Raw genomic sequence first — 22,805 nt, forward strand, 5'->3', positions numbered from 1 at the left:
CCTGAACATTAGCTGAGGTTTTGTACAAATGTGCTAACAATTATGTTACTAGGCCATCACTTCACCTGCTCACTGGTTGCTCATCCCTGAACACTGATACATGAAGCTAAACCCATTCTTCCAACATGACTGTGTGACCCTGAAGCCTTCCAGCACTTCGGTGATATCACTCAGTATCTGTCCATGTGGTATCCCTCCCTGTGTGGGTCTAATTGCTGCCTCTGTCAGTGCATCTCACTCTTGCAGCTACTCCAGATCCTGGGCCAACAGAATTCTCCACTCCAGAGAGACGCAACAGCACAGGCCAGGGGTGGAGTTTGGGATTTCCCAGATATCTGTGGGGCTCATTTCCATTCTCCATGTATAACCCTCACTGAATCAGTCTAATTTCCCATTCTGTCCATTTCTCTGTCTCCTGTAGATACTCGGGAAGTTCCTGACTCAATAGACTTCCCAACTGCTGTGCGTCTCATCCATCACCTCATTGAAGATGGTTGGTCAGCCAGGGAGACAAAAGGCAGGGAGATCTGGAGCCTTTAATAAATCCTGCAGTGAGGTAAGATCACTCACAGTGCACAGAGCAGAGAGCAATGGGAGGGCTGCAAACATTGGCTAACAATACATGATATAGATACAGTGCTGGATGGGGAGCACAGTATAGACACACCCCATGCTCAATCACCACGTCTACTTTAACTTTAGTTGCACTGAGACACATCGGGAGTTCATAGTTATCAATCCAGTCCTGTGATGTCTTAGTGAGCATCAGTAAAACAGAGGGGAGAGTAGGCCTCCGACAAGAGGTTGGGAATGCTGCCTGGGATCTTTCTGTTCTGTGTTCTCCCTCCAACACTGTACTAAGACTCACTACTCTGCAACACTGTATCTGTGGCATGGCTTGTGCTCAGTAGTTGTCCCTGTAACCTGCTCCATTCCCGATAGTCCTCCACATAGTTGAGACGTACTGCATTCCAGACTACCATCCCTATCGCTGTAACTTGTTTCAGTGTCTACAACATGCCTTATTTTGGTACACTAATCCTCTTTAACTGGATACAGAGTGATACAGCACGGAAACAGAACCTGTGGTCCTACTCCTCAATACTGCCCATGTTACCTAAACTGAACGAGTCTCATTTGCGTGCATTTGGCCCTTATCTCTTCAAACCTTCTCCTCTCCATGTACCTCCCAAATGTCTGTTCCATGCTGTAATTGTTCACGTTTCTCCCATGTGCCTGAGGCAGCCTATTCCGTCTATGCACCATCCTCTGTGGATAACGTTTCCCCTCAGCTCCCTCTTTAAATCCTTGCGCTTTCACCTACTGTTTATACCCTCTAGTTTTGGACTCACCTACCCTTGGTTATTCACCATTCTTAGGGTCACCCCGTGGATTCCTCAGCCCAAGGGAAATATTGACGACAATATTACAAATATCTCCAACGTATGTAACAAAGTGCTGGCCAATGACGGCAAATGTGCCAAATGCCGCTTTCCCCATCCTGTCCACCTGGTATGCCATTTCCGAGGAACAATGAAACTTGCACCCCTGGTCTCTCTCTTTCTCTCTCTCTCTCTCTCTCTCTCTCTCTCTCTCTCTCTGTTCGACAACCCAGGCCAGAGCCCTTTCATTAACTATATTAGTCCTCCCTGGTTTGTCTTAACAAAATCCAACACCTGAATTAAACTCCATCTTTCATTCCTTGGTCCACTGGCCCAGTTGGTCAAGATCCCCTTTGATAACCGTATTTACTGCCCACTACACCATTAATTTGATCATCAACAAACTTTCGCACAATCACTCCTATATTTTCAACCAAATCATTTATGTAGATGATGCACATCAGTGGACCCAGCCCTGATCCTTCCTTCAATAATGGAATAAAACCATATTCTTGTCATAAAGCAAAACAGCATGGAAACTGACCCTTCAGCTGATACCCACCATCACCTAAAACTCAACTCTTCCCAGCTGCCTGTTGCTGGTCCATATCACTCCAACCCTTTCCTATTCACCTGATTATCCAAATATCTTTTAAATGTTGTAATTGTACCCGCATCAACCCCTTTCTCAGGAAGTTCATTCCACACTCAAACCACCCTCGCTGTAGCAAATTGCCCCATATCTTTTTTTTGAACAGCTCTCTCCTCTAACCTTAAAAATGTGGTCCCTACTCCTGAGACTCCCCCATCCTGAGGAAAAGGCAACGACCATTAAATTGATCTATATACCTCATTTTTTTCATAAACCTTTATAGTATAATGTCTCAACCTCCAGGCTCCAGTGAAAAAGACTCAGCCTATCCAGCCATTTTTCAGAACCCAAGCCTTCCATACCCAGCAATATCCTGGTAAATCACTTCTGAACTCCCTGCAGCTTAATCAGATCCTCCCTATAACTGGGCGACCAGAGCCCTGCACAGAGTATTGCAGAACAGGCCTCACAAATGTCTGTGCAATCTCAATGCCGCTCATGTTCTTATAATCCTCTGTAAGGTCATCCCTCAGTCTCCGATTCTCCAGTGACAGTAACCCCAGCTTATTCAGCAACAACCCGGGCAATATCTTGTTTATCTTTTCTGAGCACTTTCTAGTTTCACAACACCCTTCCTGTAGCAGGGAGACCTGAATTGCAGAGGACTCCAATTGTGGTCTAATGTATTGCTCTTATTCCCTGAGTTCCCCAGTCTTTGTTCACAGAAAGTTCTGGAGCGAAAAAATTGTTTAGGATCTTAGCAAATATCCTGCAGTTCCACACATCGATGGCCTCATTCATCTTTAATGGATACTATTTTGTCCTGAGTTCCTTATGCACTCTTAATATACTGATACAATCACTTTTGGATTCCCCTTTCCTTCTCTGCTGAGGCTATTTCATTGAGCCTTTCTCCATTCCTGTTTTCTACTCAAAGTGTATTCCTACAGCCCCTGTATATCCTCAGGGATTCCCTTGATCCAGCTGGCTATACCTGACATGTGCCCCCTTTTCCTTGACCAGACCCTCAATAGACAGCCAGTGTTTCCGAATGCTGTCAGCATTGAGCTGCACACAAACAGGAAAATGCTGGCGCTAATCGATTAGTTTATCTCACTTTAAAAATATTCTCACTTGCCAAACTTCCCTTTCCCTGTAAATAATTCCCTTCCCCAATCACATTTTGAAAGTTCCTGGCTAATACGATCAAGATTGGTCAGGCTCCATTTTATAACTTGCACTTGTGGACCAGGCTTGTACTTTTCCAAAGCTGTTTTCAAACTACTAGAACTGTGGTCACTTTGGCAAAATGCTTGCCCACTCACATCTCAGACCCTTTCCCTACCTTGATTCCCAAGGGGAGGTCAGGTTCTGCCCCTTTCTCTTTTCATGCCATTGACGTATTGATTGGGAGTTTTCTGGAACACAATTACCAAATTCCTCCCTTGCAAACGCTGAACACTGGCAGTCCCAGTCTAGGTTTGGAAAGTTCAAAAACCCTACCAAAACAGCCCCATTATTATGGTTGATATTTAAGATGTCCCGATACATTTGTTCCTCAGTCTGCCATGGATTATTTGGGGTCAGCAGTCAGATCGTATCAACGTGATGACCCATTCTTATTTCTCAGTTCCACTAACATAGCTTCACTGGGCGATCCCACAGGAATATCCTCTCTAAGTCCTGCTGTGATGATTCATGGAATCAAAACCCACCACCACACCTCCTCTCTTGCCTCCCCTTCCTGTAGCATCTCTACCTTGAAACAATGAACTGCCAGTCCTGCCCCTCCCTCAGCTGTGTTTCTGTAATACCTATAATATCCCAGTCCCATATTCCAATCCATGCCTTGAGTTCATCTTCCTTAGCTGTCAGGCCCCTTGTATTGAAATAAATGCAGTTTAATCATCATTTTTCCCCAATTCCCTGCTATGTTGTTGCCTGCCTTGTCTGCTGAAATTGCTGTCTTTAACTCATGTACCAGCATCAATCTTCTTTCTGGCCTTACGTCTATTTAAGGTCCAACACCCTGCCAGACTAGGTTATATCCTCTCAAGCAGCTCTAGCAATTCACCCCAGCAGGATGTGGGTCCCTCTCCCGCTCCCAGTTGAGGTGCCTTTCCCACCTTGTCTCCCTGTGCTGACACCTTCAGGGATCTATGGACTTGTCCACCAAGATCCCTGTATTCCTCAGTACTCCGCAAGGTCCTACCATTCATTATGTCTGTCCTTCGCTTATCGTACCTCCCACAGACTATTACCTCACTTCGATCAGAACTAAACTCTGCTTAGATTATCATCTGATCGACATCGGACAGCAGACGGAGACCATCCTCCTCACTGTGGATAACACCCTCACCTTTCATATCATCTGCAAACCTACTAATGATACCTTCTGCTTTCATATCCGAGTTATTAATGTTCAATGGTTCCTGCACAGATCCCTGTGGTACACCCGCTGGTGAAAGTATTGTATACACCAATTTTGCATCCAATTTGCCAACCTGCCTTGGAACCCAGTCCATTTGGACCAGCCTTTCACGTTGGATCTTGTTTAAGGACTTAGTCAAGTCCATGTAAACCACATCATCTGCACTGCCTTCATCAATATACTTCAGCACCATTTAAAAAAAAACTGAACTGAATTCCTCAGACAGTATCTTCCTCTGGAAAATCCGTGATGACTAAACCAAGTTGATCCTTACCTTTGCAAGTGTCGATTCATCTTCACAATTTATTCCATTAATTTCCCTCCCTCTGCTGTCAGACTATCTGCTCTGTAATTACCTGGCCTGTCCCTGCTGCCCTTCCTGAACAAAGGAACCACATTAGCGATCCTCCAGTCATTCAGCACTTCACCTGTGTCCAGCAAAGTATTATATATATCCACCAGGGGCCCAACAATCTCTGGGTAATTAGCAGTGGGGTCAAAGAATGCTGGTCCAGGCAGTGACACCCACATCCCATGAATGAATAAATAAAAATACAGATGTCCCTTCCTAACTCTGCAAACCCCTCCCGCTGCAGCAATTCGTATAGGCTTTGTAACACCGTTCAGGCCCTGACCACTCTCTGTAACTCTTTCACCACCTCCAGCGCCTTCATCTCTCCCTGTTCCTAACGTGTCAATAAACCTTGGCAATGATTCCCCTTCCCATTGCCCCCCTCCTTCTAGCAGACCCATTGCAATCCCTTTAAAACTTACTCTAAAACTCTCTCTCACTTCAGGATTTTAAGTACTTTTTGGTGATCTTCTCAGCTTCATAATCTGATGTGATCCATTTTGTCCTGCATGAGGGGCCGGTGGGGATTTCTTGCTGAGTTTTTGTCTGTTTCAGTCAAATGTCCTTTTGTTGAGTGTTTTACACTGTTCCTTCAAATGTTTTCCACTGTTCATTTCCAGACACCCATACTTCAGTCTGCTCAGCCTGTTTACCTTGTTCAGTTCTCCTATCAAAACCAAGTAATTGGCTATTTTTGTTTCTAGTTGTAGCTTGTCCTTTCTGTGTTTCACTTTAAAACTTTATATTTCTTTAAAATGCACTTTATCACAATTTCCCAGAGGATCACTCCAGGTGACTTAACTCATTCACTAAGTTTTAACACACAACAGTCGCTCTGAGACAGTAACATCCCTACCCAGTTGCACAATGTGTTATTCTATGAAACACTGAAAAAAAATTCTCTGAACTCCTCTTCCAATATCACTGTTGTCAGTGTGATTGTCCCAGACTTTGCGAATATTGACGTTTCACTAAATGTTCACCATGCCTGTATTAAAAATTCCAATGAGTTCCTGTTTAATGCAGTGATGAGCAATGAAATGCTGTTCGGTGGCTAAAACTGTTCTGCTACTTGTGTCCTTGGCAAGTAGTAGCCAGAATTTACATTCATACTGACTCTACTTCATGATCTGATGCAAAATGTTTTCTCTGTAATGCCTTTCTTACCCATTATTGTTAGTGTTACCCATTTTGCCTGAATTTCCGCAAGGTTGTGAAACATTGAATATTTATGTTCCACCTTTTGTTCACCCTGTAACCACATCTCTCTGGTGTCTAAATCTCTTTTATCTCTGTGTCACAAATCCATCTACCTTGTTGCAGGGACTTTGTCCATTAATAAAAAACATAATTTACTCTTTCCCACAATTTCCTGTCACAAATGGATTTGTTGATCTACAGTTTTAGTTAAACTTTGTCCCATCCTGTTCCTTTCTGTTGTCTTCGGTCACATTCCCACGCTACTCTGATGCTTCACGTTTCCTCTTTGGATTTGGAAAACATCTTTCACATGAAGCCTGTCACTGTATCCTCTCTGTTAGTTTAAAGTCCTGTCCATAAACCTACCGACGTGATTGGCCAGGACATTGTTCCACTGGAACTGTGCTGGGACCAATCTGAATGGATTTTTTTTAAAAAATCAGGTCTGGGAGGCGGGTGTCTCTGGCTGACCAGCCTTTATTGCCCATCCCTTGCTGCCCTTGAGCTAAGCAGCTGGCTCGCCCATTTCACAGGGTCATTGAGAGGCAATCACTTTGCTGTGGGTATGTCGTGCAGACCACATGAGAGTGAACTGTTGTCTTTCCCTGAAGGTCAAGTGTTTGGATATTTACCAATACTTATTTATGGAATGTTAATTCCAATTTTCAAAACATATACTCCTTTAAAATCCACATGGTTAGAAGTTAGAAAGAAGAAGAGGGGTGGTCACTTTGTTGGGACTGTATTGTAGACTTTTGTAGACCCAACAGGTACCAGTGGAGCAGATGTGTGTAGAGATTGCAGATAACTATAGGAATAATAGAGGAGTACAGGCTGGATATTTTAATATTCCCTGTATTGACTGGGCCACCTAGAGTATAAAAGATCTGGACAGAGTGCAATTTTTCAAATATGTCCAAGAAAGGTTCCTAAATCAATATGCAGAGGGCCCTACTCTACTCAGGCAGGTGCAACACTGGACCTCCCCCACCTCAGAAAACGAGGTCGGGCAAGTGACTGAAGTGTCATTCGGAGAGCACTTTGGGTCCAGTGCCCACAACTGTCTTCTTTTTAACATAGTTATGGAGAAGGATCAGCAGGTCCACAGATTGAAGAGGAAAACTGGAACAGGGCCAGGTTTGGGGCCATTCTGCAGGATCTGGCCAGCGTCAATGCTGTGAATTTAAAATTGCACAATGCCCAGTTATAATCCAACTCGCTTTGGAAGCGCTGGTGATCACCGTAACAGATGAAAGGCTTCAACTAAATTTGTTTGATATTATATTCCATGACCCTGCCATCCTGTTGCTATAAATTCTGTGCCTTAGGATTCTGCTCCACAACCACCTGATGAAGGAGCAGTGCTCTGAAAGCTAGTGCTTTCAAATAAACCGGTTGGACTGGAACCGAGTGTTGGGTGATTTTTAACTTTGTACATCCCCAGTCCAACACCAGCACCTCCATATTATGATTCCAGTCGATTGGGTGAGTCTGTTTGAAGTAAAAGGAACAACTGGCAAATGGGAGGCTTTTCAAAGTGTGATCTCAGTCTGCCCCATTGGGATAAAGGGAAAAGCTGGCAGGGTTAGGGATCCTTGGCTGGTGAGGGATAATAAGGCTCTGGTCTTGAAATGAAGACTGCATGCATTGGGTTTAAGCTTTCCATATCTACATAAACTCTTCTATTCTTAAAGACATGATCAATCTGTGGAGACCCTACAATCCTCTCAGTCCCTGTAATACTCCCAGTCTGCAGAAGCCATTCCAATGCCTGTGACCCTTTCAATCCAGTTCCTACAAGACCCACTATCTATGTGATATCTTTTCATTGCCAGCACCCACCCTGTCAATGTAAGCTCCTCCAGTGTCTCCATCCATCTACTCATTTCCATAATCTTCTCCAGCTCTTACATGTGTAAATGTCACCCTCCCCTACAACCCTTCCCACTTTGACCAAACTGGAGGAGATTACTAATGCTCCCTAATCTGTGAAACTGTCTCCAACCAAAATTGCTGTCTTTGTCACTTGGAGAATCTGTCTGATTCCACACCCTCTTTATCTAATAACTGGCAGAACCTAAGCCTTCCTGTAAATATAAACATCTTCACTCACGACTACCCTCCATACGTCTATTTGTTTTTCCAATCTGTACAACCCACTTTACCTCTGTACTCAGCTCCATTCACCTGAAACGTTCCTGTCTGTGTAAAACACCCCATCCTACCACTATCCTTATCCCTGTAAACTGCTCCATTCCTCCCAACCTCCCCATCTCCATGAACTCCTGTAGGCCCGATAGCTCTCCACATTTCTGTAACCTCCTGTGGCTCTGTGCTCCTCCCTCCCTGTGAAAGCACCTCCCAGTCTGGTCATCTGCTCCAGATCAGACCATTGCTGTCTCTGTTACCCCATATAACCTTAGCAACGCCTCCTATTTGTGTCACTTCATTCAGATCACATCCTCTCCCACTTCCCGGAACCTCTTGCTGCCATCATAACCCTTGCTATTTAGAACAAGGAATAGCACATTCCGGTACAAGCCATTCAGCCCTCAATATTGTGCTGACCTTTTTTCCTACTCTGAAGACGAAGCGAACCTACATACCTGACATTTTACTGTCATTGATGTGCCTATCCAAGAGTTGCTTAGATGTCTGTAATGTGTCTGCAATTTACTACCACGGCTGGCAATCCATTCCATGCACCCATCACACTCTGTGTAATAACATACCAGTCCTGTCCATGCCGACAGGATATCCCAACCCATACCTGCCAGCACCTGGCCCGTATCCCTCTGATAGCTAAGCTAAACACTCCGCCAATTACCTTAAACTTATGTCCCCTTGTGATAGCCATTTCTCCATGGGAAACAGTCTCTGGTTATCCACTCCATCTATGCCTCTCATTCCCTTGTACACCTCTATCATGTCACCATTCTTCCTTCTTCGCTCTGATCAGAAAAGCCCCAGCTTCTACAACCTACCTTCTATGGGCATGCCCTCCAGTCCAGACAGTAGCCTGCTCAATCTCCTCTGCACCGTCTTTAAAGCTTCCACATCCTTCCTATAATGAAGCGAACAGAACTGTTCACAATATTCCAAGTGTGGTCTAACTGGGGTTCTGTAGAACTGCAGCAAAATCTCGCATCTCTTAAACTCAATCCCCCTGCTAATGAAAGCCAACCCACCATCCGCCTTCTTAACACCCTGTCAACTTGGGTGGTGACCTGAAGGACACAGGATCCCTTTGTTCCTGCACGCTGCTAAGAATCCTGCCTTTAACCACATAAAGGTTTTCTTCAGAATCCTCCAATCTCAAACTATCCCTACCTTTGTAAGTTGCTCCAGTCCCTACAACACTCATAAACTGTGAAACCTCCTCAAGTCCTTACATTCCTAATGTCTGCAAAATCCTGATGTCCCTCCATATCTCTCTAACCCTCACCATTCTCCAATGCCCTTCTGCGGAACATTGCATACGAAGGAGGAGTTGGAGAGTCTGGGCCATGTTACGAGGTATGAAGGGCTGCAGAACCTGGAGGATGGTACAAATGTAGGAAGGGACTTGGGACCTGCAGGAGGTTGGGGGATTCATAGAACCTCAGGATGTGACCGAGGATGGGTTTTGGAACCTGGAGGGTTTTATGATTTGAACCACAGGTAATTTTTGAATGGAGCATTCAACCGATCTTACAGTTATAGAGATGTACAGCATGGAAACAGACCCTTCAGTCAAGCGCATCCATGCCAACAGGATTTTCCAACCCAGTCTAGTCCCACCTGCCAGTACCTGGCCTATATCCCTCCAAACTATTTCTACTCACATATCCATCCAAACGTTTCTTAAATGTTGCAATTGTACCACCTGTAAGATTGGCTGAAAGATCCAATCAAAAGTTACCTGTTGTTCAAATCATAACATCATCCAGGTTCCACAACCCATTCACGGTCTCATCCTGCAGATCAGATATCCCAACCCAATGTAATCCCACCTGCTAACACCCGGCCCATCTCCCTCTAAACCCTTCCTATTCATACACCCATCCAGGTGCCTTTTAAATGTTGCAATTGTACTAGCCTCCACCACTTACTCTGGCAGCTCATTCCATACATGTACTATCCTCTGCGTGAAAAAGTTGCCCCTTAGTTCTCTTTTATATCTTTCTCCTCTCACCCTAAACCTTGCCCTACAATTCTGGACTCGCACACCCCAGGGGAAATACTTTGTCTATTTACCCTATCCATGTCCCTCTTGATTTTATAAAACTCTATAAAGTCACCCCTCAGCCTCCGACTCTCCAGGGAAAACAACCATCAGCTGTTCAACTCTCCCTATAGCTCAACCCTGGCTACATCCTTGTAAATCTTTTCTGAAACCTTTCAATTTTCACAGCATTCTTCTGATTGGAAGTAGAACAGAGTTGCATGCAGTATGCCAAAAGTGGCCTGACCACTGTCCTGTACGGCCGCAACATCACCTCCCAACTCCTGTATTCAATACTCTGACCAGTAAAGGAATGCATACCAAGTGCCTTCTTCGCTACCCTGACTCCCTGTGACTCTACTGTCAAGGAACTCTGTATTTCATTTGAAAAATTGCACAGACAGATAGAGTGGCCCAAGGTCTTCTGGGTAATGCTAGTTCAGTCTAAGCTGGTAGGCGGAGGCAGTGAAGTATTTGCAGTGCTGTCTGATGAATGGTCGAGAGATAATGCACATGTCAAACAGGCTGTTTTAAGTGCTTATGGATTGCTTATGAAAGGGAAGCCACTACAATTCCCTTTACTGTACCATCACTAACTGACAAAGCTCCTTCAGATCTATATCCTCTGAATTGTTGAAACCTGCTATCACCATTGCAACTCTCATTATTTCCTAACATTGTTGAATCTCTAAAACCGTCCCTATCAGGTTAATCTCCTCCACTGCATACAATACTCCCAGTCTGTGTAATCTCTTCAAATCCTTCAGTTCCTATAAACCTATGTATAGGTGTGACTGCTTTGTGGCCATTGTATCCTCGTTTATATCTGCAAAAGATTCTGCTTACTGTAGCACATCCTATGCTCATAAGTGAATCTGGTCTCTCACAAGCCTCTCTATGACTCTCTCCTCCAGTCTCTACAAGCTTCCTTATCCCTGTAGTGTCTTGCAGCATGCACACCACTCACTCTCTCTGACATACCTTCCAGTGCATAAAATTACCTCTCCTTCTAAGTTTATTCGGTCTACAACTTCCTCCATATCCGTGCAACATTCTCCTGTTTGTATCATCTTCCATGTGCTTGCAACATTCTCCAGTACATACCACCCTCCCTTTCCCTGTAACATTCTCCAGTCCATACCACCCTCCCTATCACTCTGATATTCTCCAGATCCCACAACTGTCGTTAAATGTATGACATCCTGGAATCATGTGAATGTTTCTACACCCTGATCAACAAAGTCCATGTAACGATCCACAACCCTACACACATCCCTTTCTCTGAAGTCTAATCAAAGACGCTTTATCTCTCTAACTTCCTCCAAACAATGAAATGTTTTCTCCTGCAAACCTTCTGTAGCAACTGTAACTATGTTTAACCCTGCAACATTGTCGTGCCCCCAAACATCTTTCCCACTGTGTGACCTCTATCCATCCCTCCAAGGCCCTCTCTCGGTGACACGCGCCATGCATTTGCAACAAGGCAGATGGAACGACAGCATTAACAGAAGAGAACAGATATGATCGAACTGTTATTGTGAGCGGTGGCTGCACAATGACCATGACAGCAATGTGATTATTGAAGGGGTTGTACGGATTTAGGCAGATCAACAAAAAACCAAACAATGTCCCATTTTGTTGTGAAGAAAGGATGCAATCAGTGCATTAGTGAGACAGCCAATTTAATCTGGGAATCAAAACATAGAGTCATTTTGAATGGACAGCTTACAAATAGCAAGGGGCATCTGGAAGAACAAATCACAATCCATGCTCGTTGGTAAGTTGGATACAATATTGTCTTGGTGATAGTAGACAGAGGCATGTGGAGTGGTCAATTTCTAATTAGAAGTCTGTGACCAATGGTGTTTCACAAGGATCAGTGCTGCGATGTCTGTGTGTAATTTATATCTGTGATTCAGATGAAAAGGTCAGCAGTTTGATTCGTATTTTGCAGAATACATTTGGAAAGGCATGTAATGATTAGGGATAGTTAGGGGAATTGTGAATAGTGAGGAAGAGGGTTAAAGGTTGCAGCAGTGTGTAGGTCAGCTGGGACGCTGTGCAGAGAAATGGCCAATCAAATTTCATCGGGACAAGTGTGAAGTGATACATTTATGAAGTCAAATGGAAGAGAGAGGTACACTAATTGACTAATTGGAAACATTGATAAACAGATGACCTTGGATGTAAATTCGTAGCTCCCGGAAAATAACAACACAGGAGGATGTGGTGGTAAAGGAGTATGGTATGGTTACCTTCATTGGTCACAGTATTGAGTGCAGACGTTTGCATGTCATGTTGTGACTGAATGAAACTTCATTCGGCCATGTTTGGAAGGTTGCGTGTTGTTCTCATCGCCACACTACAGGAAGGATGTGGAGGCTCTGGGGAGGTTGCAGCAGAGGGTTGGCAGCATGTTGCCTGAACGAGAATGTGTTTACTGTAAGGAGGTTGGACCCAGTTGAATTGTTTTGCGAGAATATCAGAGAATGAGGGGTGACCTGGTACAGGTATATAGCGTTAGGAGAGGCGTGGATAGTTGGACTCCTTCTTCCAATGTCGAAATATCAAATACCAGGGCGCCTCGGTTTAAGGTGAGAGTGAGAAGTTTTAAGTGAGATGAATGAGGCCAGTTTTCTTTACCGAGAGGGTGGAAGCTGCTCAGGAGGTGGGAGAGGTGGCAATGAGAGCAAAGTTATGAAGTGGCATTTAGACAGAAACATGAACAGGCAGAGAATATAGGGATATCGCCCATGTGCAGGCAGGTGGGATTAGTTTAGAATAGCATCATGGTCAGCACAGCCATGGTGGGCCGAAGGGCCTATTACTGTGCTGTACTGTTCTATTTTCTAACTTAACGGCATCTACCCTGTCAAAGCCCCTCACAATCCTGGATGTTTCATTCAATTTCTCTCCTATTCTACAAAACCCCAATGGGTTCCAAGTCAATCTTCTCCACCTCTGCTCATTGGAAAATCCCACTATCTTCAGGATCAGCCGAGTGAACCTTCCCTGGCCTGCCTCCAACACAAGAATGTCTTTCCTTAGGGCACGCATACTGTTCATTATAACCTAGGTGTGGTTTGACTTGTACCTTGCATCATTTTACCAAGACCTCCCTATTTTCAGACATTCCCTCTGTAACAAGTGGCACCATTTGATTTGCCTTCTCTATTACCTGCTGATCCGTAAGCTACATTTTTCAGATTGATAAACAAGAACTCCCTCACCCCTTTCTGCTGTCAATCTGAAACCAAATAGTGTTAGCCTGACAGTAAGTCGGGAACGTGCTGGAATGTGTTTTAAAGGATATGACAACAAATGATAACTGGATGCTTAGAAACAATGGGAGACACATGATTTTAGAAAAAGGGAATATTTTAAATCTGTTGGATTCTGCATTTTGGTGTGACCATAAATGCAGAATAGATAAGGGTAGGGGAGGCTAGTTGCAGTAGAGGGATATTTGAAATTTCGATAAGTTTCAACAAGGGCTAAAAATGAGCTCGGGAGAGAATCGGGCCCCTGAAAGGTCAATGCGGCTGTCTGTGTGGAATCACTGCTGATGGGGGAGATACTGAACAAATATTTTGTGTTCGGATTTACTGTGGAGAAAGACATGGAAGCTGTGTGCTCTTCCAGCACCACTAATCCGGAATCTGGTTTCCAGCATCTGCAGTCATTGTTTTTACCTCATTGATTTTAACCGGACTGCGAATCCTCTTGCAAGGATGCCTGCCTTGAAGAAGTTTTCCTCCTCTCTCTACAAGAATCTCAGGGAGTCCCTCCACGCTGCAGGCTCACTGCCTTTATTCCTGATGAAGGGCTTTTGCCCGAAACGTCGACTTTGCTGCACTTTGGATGTTGCCAGAACTGCTGTGCTCCTCCTGCAACACTAATCCAGAATCTAGTTTCCAGCATCTGCAGTCATTGTTTTTACCTCTGTATCTAAATGGCTAGTTCTCCCTGTGTTCCATGAGATCGAACCATGCGAATCAGTCTCCCATGGGGAATCTTATCGAACGTTTTACTGAAGTCCATATAGATCACATCTACCGCTCAGCCCTCATCAATCCTCTTTGTTACTTCTTCAAAAAACTCAATCAAGTTTGTGAGACATGCATAAAGCCATGTTGACTATCCCTAATCAGTCCTTGCCTTTCCAAATATATGTACATCCTCTCCCTCAGGATTCCCTCCAAACAGCTTGCCCACCACCGAGGTCAGGCTCACTGCTCTGCAATTCCCTGGCTTGTCCTTTCCACTCTTCTTAAAAAGTGGCACCACGTTTGCAAACTTACAGTCTTCCGGCGTCTCACCTATGACAATCTATGATACAAATATCTCAGCAAGAGGTCCAGTAATCACTTCTCTAACTTCCCACAGAGTTCTCGATTACACCTGATCAGGAAGTGGGAATTTATCCACCTTTATGCATTTCAAGACATCCAACACTTGCTCCTCTGTAATATGGACATTTTGCAAGGTGTCACCATCTATTTCCCTCCATTCTATATCTTCCATATCCTTTTCCACAGTAAAATCTGATGAAAAATACTCGTTTAGTGTCTCTGTCTTTTAACCGTTGTAATTGTACCCACATCCACCCTTCCTCAGGAAGTTCATTCCACAATCAAAACACCCTCTGTGTAACAATTTGCCCCCATGCCTTTTTTTTGAACATCTCACTCTTCTAACCTTTAAATTGTGGTCTCTCCTTTTGAGACTCCCCCATCCTACAGAAAAGACAATTACCATTTAATCGATCTAAAAAACTCATTTTTTAAAATAAACTTTTATAACATCACGTCTCAACATCCAGACTCCTGTAAAAAAAAAAGACTCACCCGATCCAATCATTTTTCAGAACTCAAGCCTTCCATATTCAACAACGCCCTGGTTAATCTTTTCCGAATCCCCTGCAGCTTAATAATATCCTCCCTATAACTGGGCGACCAGAACTGGGCAGAGTATTGCAGAACAGGCCTCACCAATGTCTGTGCAATCTCAACATGACGTCCCAAATCCTACACTCAATGGACTGAGCAATAGTCAGGCATGCCAAGCACTGTCTTATCCATCCTGTGATGCAAACTTCAAGAATTATGTACCTGAACCCAGAGGTCCCTCTGCTCTAAAACACTAACCGAGGCCCTAACATTAATTGTATAAGCTCTGCAATTGTTTATTTTACCTTGCATTTATTCAGATTGAATTCCATCTACAGTTTTTCAGCCCATTCACCCATTTCATCAAGATCCCTTTGTAATCTCAAAAAACCTCCTTCACTGCTGACAATGCCACCCTCTAGCCTTCCAGCCCATCACACATGGCTGTCAATGGTACAAATATCTTTGCTCGGGGCTTCACAATTTATTCCCTAGCATCACACAATGTCCTGTGATACACTTAATCAGGTCCTGGGGCTTTCCATAAATTTGTGTTTTAAAACCTCCAGCACCACCTCTTCTATAACATGCCCTCTTTTCAAGGCATAGAGATGTACAGGATAGTAACAGACTCTTCAGTCCAACTCGCCCATGCTGACCAGAAGATGTAAGTACATCCATCTCATTTTACAGCGCTTGGCCCATGTACCTCTAAACCCTTATTATTCATAAACCCATCCAGATATCTCTTAAAAGTTGTCATAGTATCAATATCTGCTACTTTCTCTCTAAGCCCATTCCATACACACATCGCCATGTGCATGAAAAGGCTGTCCCTTTTTATTCCTTTCCCCTCTAACCTTAAACCTCTGCCCTCTAGTTTTGGACTTCCCAACCCTTGGGCAAAGACCTTGAATGTTTACCCAATCCATGCCCCTCATGTTTCTATAAACCTCTGTCAGGTCACCCCTCAGTCTCCGACGCTCCGGAGAAAATAACCACAACTTATTCAGCAACAACCCTGTCAACATCTTGTGATTTTTTTCTGAACACATTCAAATTGCACAACATCCTTCCTATCTTGGGGATACTGGAATTGCAGCGAACTCCAAATATGGACTAACGTATTACTCTTATTCCCTGAGTTCCCCAGTTTTTGTCCACAGTAAGTTCTGGAGTAAAAAATGTGTTTAATGTCTTAGCCATATCCTGCTGTTCCACACATCCATGCCCTCATTGATCTTTAAGGAGCAATATTTTGTCTCGAGTTTTCTTTTACTCAATATATTAATACAATCACTTTTGGATTCTTATTCTCATTATCTGCCAAGGCTATTTCATGTACCCTTTCTGCATTCCTGATTTCCACCCAAAGTATATTCCTACAGCCCCTGTGATCCTCAGAGGTTCCCTTGATCCAGCTGGCTATACCTGACACGTAGCCCCTATTCCTTGACCAGACCCTCAATAGACAGCCAGTGTCTCCTAATGCTGTCAGCATTGAGTTGCACACAAACAGGAACCTGCTGGTGGTGATCGCTCAATTTGTCTCAATCTTGAAATATTCGCACTTGCCAGACTTCCCTTTCCCTGCAAATAGACTCCCCAATCACCTTTTGAACGTTCCTGGCTAACACGATCAAGATTGGTCAGGCCCCATTTTATGACTTGAACCTGTGGACCAGGCCTGTCCTTTTCCGAAGCTGTTTTCAAATTAATAGAATTGTGGTCACTTTGGCAAAATGCTTTCCCACTCACACCTCAGTCCCTTTCCCGACCTTAATACCCAAGGGAAGGTCAGGTTTTGCCCCTTTCTCTTTTCAGACCATTTTCATATTAATTGGGAGTTTCTGGAACACAATTACCAAATTCCTCCCTTGCAAACACTGAACACTGGCAGTCCCAGTCTAGGTTTGGAAGATTTGAAAACCCCAACCATAACAGCCCTATTATTATGATTGATATTTGAGATCTCCTGATATATTTATTCCTCACTCTGCCACGGATTATTCGGGGTCAGTGGGACAATCGTGTCAGAGTGATGACCCATTCTTATTTCTCAGTTCCACAAACATAGGTTCACTGGGTGATAACATCGGAATATCCTCTCTAAGTACTACTGGGATGATTCATGCAATCAAAACCCACCACCACACGTCCTCTCTTGCCTCCCCTTCGATGCTTCCTGTAGCATCTCCAACTTGAAACAATGAGCTGCCAGTCCTCAACCTCCCTCAGTTGTGTTTCTGTAGTAACTATAATCTCCCAGTCCCATGTTCCAATCCATGCCGTGAGGTCATTCTCCTTAGCTATCAGGTCCCTTGCGTTGAAGTAAATGCAGGTTAATCATCAGTTTCCACCCCTCCCCCATTTCTTGCTAGATTCGTGCCTGCCTTGTCTGCTGAAATTGCTCTCTTTAACTTGTGCACCAACCTCAATCTTCTTTCTGGCCTTCCAACTGTTTAAGTTGCAACATCCTGCCAGATCAGATTATATCCTCTCAAGCAGCTCTAACAATCGCCCCACCAGGATATGGGTCCCGCTCCTGCTCCCAGTTCAGGTCCACTTATGCTGACACCTTCAGACGTCCAGAAACTTGTTCACCAATGTCCCTGTGTTCCTCAGTACTCCAGGAGGACCTACTATTCATGATGTATATCGTTCACTTATGAGACTTCCCATAGTGCATTGCCTCACAGTGATCAGAAGTAAACTCCATCTGCCATTACTCTGCTCAGTTTATCATCTGATTGATATCTGACTGCAGTCTGAGACCATCCCTCACCTTTCATGTCATCTGCAAACCTACTAATGATTCCTTCTGTTTTTACATCGGAGTTATTATTCCACAAAATAACCAGCAATGCTTCCTGCGCAGATCCCTGTGGTGCACCCACTGATGAAAGAATTCCAAACACGAGAAGTCTATCCACTGTTTTTTTTAATCCACATTACCAACTTGCCTTGGATCCCATTGGCTCTTTACATTTGGACCAGCCTTCCACGAGGGACCTTGTCAAAGGCCTTATTCAAGTCCATGTAAACCACATCATCTGCACTGCCCTCATCAATATTTTTCGACACCATTTCAAAAAAACTGAACTGAATTCCTCAGACAGTATCTCACTCTTCCAAATCTGTGATGCTGCTGCAGAGGTGATCCTTGCCTTTGGAAGTGTTGATTCATCCTCAAAATTCATTCCAATAATTTCCCTCCCTCTGCTGTCAGACTATCTGCTCTGTAATTACCTGGCCTATCCCTGCTGCCCTTCTTGAACAAAGAACCACATTAGCGACCCTCCAGTCATTCAACACTTCACCTGTGGCCAGCAAAGTTTTATATATATCCACCAGGGCCCAACAATCTCCTCCCTTACCTCCCATAGCAGCCTGGGATACATTTCATTAGGCACTGGGGATTTCTCCACCTTTATGCCTGTGAAAACATTTAATACCTCCTCCTTATTCATCTTTTCTTGTTCTCGAACCTCACCGTCCCAACTGAAATCCCCGGTGACAATGTCTTTCTCCTGTGTGAATACAGATGGGAAGTATTCATTGAAGTTCTCACCGATTTCCACTGGCTCCATTACAGATTGGCCCTTTGGTTTCTAACAAGCCTCGCTGTTTACCTGGGAATCCTCTTCCTCGAACTGTACTCATTAAATTCCCTGTGGCCTCTCCTTAACAGTATCTGCCAAGGATATTTCATGCCCATTATTTGCCCGTCATTTTAAGGATTGCCTTGCACTATCTATATGTTGGTCGGTCTTTGCCTGTTTTCATCGCCTTGTATTTCCTTCATCAAGCTCAGGATATCGCTTGACCAGTATTCACTGGAGTTACTGCCTTTGTCATTCACTCTTCGCAGAACACACTGGCCTTGAATTCTCCCTGTATCAATTTAACATACTTCCTGTTTCTGAGTGTGAACCCAACAGCAAAAAGTTCCTCCCGGTCTATGTTTGCCAGATCCTGTCTCGTGGTAGTAATAATGCCCAGTGACAGTAATATTCTAATGATGATGGGGCTTCCACAAATTTGGCGTCTTCACTTCTGCCCTATCCTTATTTTACCAAAATGACTTTGAAAGCTAGTGTTAGGACTACTATCACCGAAACACTCTAAAAATCCTTATGTCTGTCATCTTGTCCAGCACTACAGCCCAATCACGTTGCTGTAACCTTTTCCAATCCCAACAGCAGTCCTCCATCCTGTCCTACAGCACCTCATTATCTCTAACCTTCCATCATCCAATTCACCTCACTGTTTGTACAGCGTTTCCTACCAACCCTCCCATTATGTAATGTTCTGAAGCTTCCTGAAAGCTCCCGAGATCTGTAACCATGCCCCCCTCTCTCTCTCTTCAATCTTCTCTGTCTCTGTGACTAACTCCCAACACTACAATGTTCCGTACCTTTGACCACCTCCAGTCAGTACTAGCCTTCCTAGCTCTCGAACATCCTGCAGCCACTAAAACCATCCATGTACCTGAAATATCCTCTCAGTTGTTGTAACAACTCTCATTCTCACAACTGCCTCTGTCGATAACCTCAGCCAGTCCAAAGAATCCTTGCTAACTCAGTAACCTCACCCAATGTGTACAACTCTGAGTATGACTAACTTCATCCAGTCTCCCCAACTGTCCCTAACTCTAATTGTAGAGAGAATCCACAACCCTCCCTATTGCGTTCACCTCCTCCAGTCCCTCTCATGGACACCATCTATGGAACCTTATCCTGTCCCTGACTATATTCTCTTCCTGTTCCAATAAACCTTGTGAACTTTGTGACCTAGTCCAATCTCTGCAGTGCTCTGTATAATCAGCCTCACTGTGCCTGGAACCTGGCTTTAATTCCAGCCTTGGCCGATTGTCTGTGTGGACTTTGCATGTTCTCCCCCCTGACTGTGTAGGTTTCTTCCGGGTGCTTTAGTTTCCTGCCATAGCTCGACATTTGCACGATACGTGATTGTCGATCATAAATTGACCGTAGTATTCAGGCAAGTGTGCTTTAGGTGAGTTCATCATGAGAAATGCAGGGTTTAATGGACAGGGAGAGGGATGGGTCTGGTTAGGATGCTCTTTAGAGGGTTGGTGTGGGCTTGTTGGGCCAAATGGCCTTTTTCCACACTGTGGAGATTCTATTCAGGTTATTGTCCAGTCCTGTCAACCATCCCTGTCTCTTGAACCTTGCCTCATCCCCAATACTCTCCTTATATGTGTAATCTCCAACAGTCTCTAAAACACTCCTTGGCGATGTCAGCTTCTCCAGTCCTTACCATGATCGATATGACTGTCACCTCTTCCTGCTTTTAGAACAATCCTTATAACTGTTGTCATTGGTTACATCACTCCCAATCACTGTTCCATCCTGAACCCCCCCCCCCCAAAAAACATTTATATCTCTGTAAACCCATCTGGACTGTGTGTACCTCCTTTTGACAGTCCCGTTCTGAGACTTTCTCTATATCAAAAACGTCAATAAGTGTAGGAAACCCTTATTATTGTAACCTCCCTCCAGCCTTACAGCACTGAGGATCTGTAGAAGCTCTCTTCAACCCGCCAGCCATCTCTGTGTCTGTAATCTATTCCACTCCCCAGAATTCATTCTCTCTGAGCTCTTCTGTAGTCCATTAAACACTCCCTCCCACTGTCTGTGTCATTGTAACCTTCTCCAAAAACACAACCTTCCCTATCTGTGTAAATCCCGACACCAGTCCCTATCCTTCTAAGCTCCGTCTAACAATATAACCCTCCATGTTTGTGTATTCACCTTCAGTCCCTACTCACCTCCCTATCTGTGTAACCTTCTCCAGGCATTTTTGCTTCATTCTCTTCAACTGTCCCTGTCAGTGTAATCTCTTCTGGACCCGAAAACTCCCCTCTCTTTAACTTACTCAGGCAACACAACCCTCACTATCTGTGACCTACTCCTGTCGGAGAACCCTCCCTCTGTGAACTGCTCCAAATCTTCAACTCTCCATAAGCTCCTGCAGTCTTAGAGCCCTCCCTGTGTACATAACCTCTTCCAGTCCCTAAAACGCCATCAGTCTGTGGAGACCCTACCAGCATCCCTATCTGTGTTATCCTCTCAGGTCCCTGCAACACTCCCGATCTGTAGATCCCACTCCAATGCCTGTGTTTCACCCGGTCCTGTTCCTACAAGACTCATTAACTATGTAACATTCTCCCGTCACTATCACCCACCGTGTCAATGTAAGCTCCTCCTGTATCTCCATCCAGTTACGCATCTCCATAACCTTCTCCAGCTCTTACACCCCTATCTGTGTAAACATCACTCTCCACTCGAACCCTCCCTACCGCAGGAACTTCCTCCTGTTTGTGTAATGCTCCCTTATCTGTGAAACTGTCTCCAACCAAACTTGCTACCCCAATCTCTGAAAAACGAATCCAGATTCCACACCCTCCTTACCCCCAGAACCTAAGCCTTCCTATATCTATAAACATCTTCAGTCACAATGACCCTCCATATCTCTGTTTGTTCCGCCAGATGTCACAAAGCTCTTTATCTCTGTAATCTGCTCAGTTCCCTAAAACAGTCCCTGTCTGTGTGATCCAGCCCTGTCGTACAAACATCCTTATCCTGGTAAACTTCTCTATCCCTCCCAGCATTCCCAACTCCTTGAACCCGTCAGCCCTACAGCTCTCCACATTTCTGTAACCTCCTGTGGGCCTATGGTTCTCCCTCCCTGTGAAACCACCTTCAGTCCCCACATCCCTCCCAATCTGGGTCCTCTGCTCCAAATCAGACCATTGCTGTCTCTGTAAACACCTCCACCCCTGACAACTCTTCTCATTTGTGTAACCTCGTTCAGACCCCATACTCTCCAGCTTCCTGCATCCTCTTCCTGCATTGCAACTAAAACCACATGTTTATGTAATATCCACCAGTGCTTAAACCTCCCCAACTCAGTAACCACTTGCAGCCCTAACAAAGCACCTAAACTGTGAAACCTCTTAATTCCCTACAATCCTCCCTCCCTCCCTCCTCAACTACCTTCATCACCATGAAACCTCACAATCACTGAAGTCACCTTTTGGCACTGCAACCCTCCTAATGTCTGCAAAATCCTTTTGTCCTGATATCCCTCCCTGTCTCTGTAACCCCCACCACCCTCCAGTGCCCTTCTGGGGAACCTGGCAGAGGAGGGATGTTTTGTAGAGTCCGGGCCATGTTACAGAGGTACAATCCTGGGAATTACAGATTTAGTCTAATGTCTGTGGGGTGCAGATTATTGGCAAAGACTCTAAAGACAGGATTTATGACTACTTGGAAAACTATCGTTTCATTAGAGACAGTCAGCACGGGTTTGTGAGGGGCAGGTCATGCCTCACAAATCTTATTGAATTATTTGAGGATATGAGCGAATACGTTGATGGCTCATTCAGAAAATAAGGAGGCATGGGATACAGGGAAATCTGTCTGTCTGGTTACAGGATTGGATGGCCCAGAGAAGACAGAGGGTGGCAGCAGGTGGACAGTATTGAGTCTGGAGCTCAGTGACCAGTGGTGTTCTGTAACAGTCGGCTCTGGGACTCTGCTCTCTGTGATTTTTATAAATGACTTGGATGTGGATTTTGGAGAGTGGGTTAGTAAGAGGTGAGGCCATACTGGATTTGGTTCTGGGTAACGAACCAGGCCAGGTGTTAGAATTGGAGGTAGGTGAGCACTTTGGGGACAGTGATCACAATTCGGTGACTGTTAATCTGGTGATGGAGAGGGATAAGTGTGC

At 44.5% G+C, this 22,805-nt stretch overlaps 1 long non-coding RNA gene across 1 annotated transcript in view; it reads left to right on the plus strand.

Moving 5' to 3' along the window:
- The first annotated feature begins 519 nt into the window (after nt 1–519).
- LOC132813810 (uncharacterized) overlaps nt 520–22,805 on the plus strand; it is a 30,224-nt gene continuing 7,938 nt past the window's right edge. Inside the window, exon 1 of the long non-coding RNA XR_009644173.1 lies at nt 520–556. This is a non-coding gene — a long non-coding RNA (uncharacterized LOC132813810). The remainder of the gene's footprint in view (nt 557–22,805) is intronic.

Source organism: Hemiscyllium ocellatum, unplaced genomic scaffold, assembly GCF_020745735.1.
Source record: "Hemiscyllium ocellatum isolate sHemOce1 unplaced genomic scaffold, sHemOce1.pat.X.cur. scaffold_477_pat_ctg1, whole genome shotgun sequence".
Lineage (NCBI taxonomy): Eukaryota > Metazoa > Chordata > Chondrichthyes > Orectolobiformes > Hemiscylliidae > Hemiscyllium > Hemiscyllium ocellatum.